This window comes from Melanerpes formicivorus, unplaced genomic scaffold (assembly GCF_026170545.1).
Source record: "Melanerpes formicivorus ecotype bairdi unplaced genomic scaffold, bMelFor1.0.p_v2 SCAF_418, whole genome shotgun sequence".
Classification (NCBI taxonomy): Eukaryota; Metazoa; Chordata; class Aves; order Piciformes; family Picidae; genus Melanerpes; species Melanerpes formicivorus.
In genome coordinates, this window is record NW_027142770.1 from 40,001 (window position 1) to 42,500 (window position 2,500).

Sequence of the window (2,500 nt, forward strand, 5' to 3'; positions counted from 1 at the left end):
ATGGTGTAAGAGTCCTTAGTTGGTTGAATAAAGAAACCATGGCACTTTTCCCCCTGCGTTTTTAATCCAGTTAAGTCACAAAATGCTTCTAGAATTTCAATATTTTTCTCCATTCCTGATTGGGACTTACTCAGCAGGACCAGGTCGTCTGCAAAAGCCAGAGCTGTTAATTTGCCATTCTCGTGTTGGAACCCCTCCCCACACTCTTCTAATTTACATAACAGAGGGTCAATGCACAGGTTAAAGAGGAGTGGTGACATGGGATCGCCCTGTTTCACACCAGTTTTGATTCCTATTGACTCAGACTCTCCTTCTTTAGTTTTGATTCTGGTGTGGATGTTTTGATAGAAGTCCTTAATTAATGCTATTATGTGGTCATCCAGGCCCTTTTGCTTTAGCACCGCCAGGATGTGGGTGTGGCTCACTGAATCAAAGGCTTTGGCCAAATCGACAAAGACAACCCCCAGGGGTTTCTTTTGTTTCTTTGCATTCCTAATTAATAGCTGTAATAGTTTTAAGTTCTCAGCACAGCCAGAAGATTGAATGAAGCCTCTCTGCCTGGGGTTAATGGGACATGCCTTTGCCAACCTCGCAGTTAAGATTCTTGAATAGAGTCTCAGGATGATGGAACCAATAGTAATTGGCCGCCAGTTGTTAATATCATTTTGGCGTTCGGGCGCTGATGATTTAGGTATTAGGATTGTTCGGCATCCCCTTATTACATCTGGAATTTTGCCACTTAACAGCCAGAGATTAAATAGTTCTTTGATCTCCTCACAATTTGGATCCATTTTAAGCAGGGCCTTCAGGGTGATCCCATCAGGGCCTGGTGCCGATTTTTTATTCATGTCTTTGATATTCTTAAGGATCTCTTTCTCTGTAATCAATTCCTTAAAAGCCGAATTATCCGCCCGCCCCACAGACTGGAATGCTCCAAGTCCTTGAAATAAGTTCTGAGACTCCCACCTAGATCTGAAGGTGTTACTGACCTCTTCCAGGGGGATGGCACATTGCGCAGAGTCTTTTTCATCCAGAATCATATTCGCTAACTTCCCTCGATCTAAGCGGAAGAGGCGTTGGAATCGGAGAAATTCTCCACGCTTTCTGGCTCTTTTTCTCATCCATTCCTTTTGAGGTTTCTTCTGCTGAGGTTTACGTTGGCTCTTTTTTGGCGCTTTCTGTTCAATCGATTTCTCAAACAAATACAAATATTGGTCCTGAGCTACCTCATTGAGTAATTTTAATGAGTCTGTTTTGCCTTCAATTATTTGTTTATATGTATTTTTAAGGATGGGCAGCTTCCCTGATGTCATCTTTTCATTAATAGTCTTTTTATAGTGGGCTAGCAGCTCCCTTTCACCAGAAGATGGAATCACAGTCCTCTCCTCTTTTAACCTGTTCTTGCTCTCTTGTGTTTTCTCTCTTTCTGGCACCACAGTTTCTCTTAATAGTCTTCTCTTTTCACTGATCTGTTTGGCTGTTTTAGTTGTTAATTTTTCAGCAATCAATTTGTTAATATTTTTCCTCCCCTCAAACTCTTGATTTAGTTTCTGTAATAATTCTGTTTCCTCTTGGGACCAGATTTTCTTGTGAGCACCTCTTTTAGAGGTCTCTTTGGGGCGAGATGCTTCAATTCTTTCTGCGTTTCTCAGGGCTGGGTGAGCTAATCTCTTATGTTGTCCCAAGCCAATTTTAGTTTTAAAACATTTTTTGCATTCTTCACACATAAACCCTTCTACCTGGGTAGGCTCTTGGACCCCTTTGCATTTTGGGAGATGGCATGAGATACTATGATGCTTTTCATTTGTCTTCCCACAGCGGGAACATTGGAAATTGATCTTTCTTTTCCCATGGGCTCTCTTTAGATGGTCAATCAATCTCGTCATATTGCCTGCCCGAGTGGTACAGCATGGACATGTCGGGTTGTCCTCTGGCATCTTCACCAGGGGGGTCCCAGGACAGATGTCAGCTGTATTATCCAACTCGGACGATGCGGTTAGTATTGAGAGCTGACTCATAGAGCTCGGGGTTTCAGGACACTCCACCTCCTCGTTCCTGCTCCTCTCTGTGCTTTCATCTCGGATATCTTTCCCATGAGCTGGAGAAGTGGGTCCTACATACACCTCCGGCAATACTATCAGTTTCTCATTCCAGATAGGATCATAGGCAGTATTGTCATTGGCTATCATTGAGTTCATGAACTCTATTCCAGCCAGACATACCCCTATCTCCTCGTCTGGTAGTCTCATATCACGTTTGGTCGCAACCTCCAGCCAATCTGCAGGACTGGTCTGGGTGCCTATGGTGACAAAAAGGCTACGTAGTTGACGAACCATTTTGTGAAGTCAATGTGAGGGAGGAATCGGTCAGAAGCTCTTCCCTCAAAGAGCAACTGACTTTGCCCAACTAACTGCGCCGTGGGCTGAGCTAGCGTGTGGCAATTAAATCACCACTAAAATTTGTTTCGCCAAAATACTATCAGTCAGTGGCGAGCTAACTG

At 43.6% G+C, this 2,500-nt stretch overlaps 1 pseudogene; it reads right to left on the minus strand.

Annotated features, from left to right (window-relative positions):
* Positions 1-2,500, minus strand: part of LOC137459831 (28S ribosomal RNA) — an 8,477-nt pseudogene that overhangs the window by 2,879 nt on the left and 3,098 nt on the right.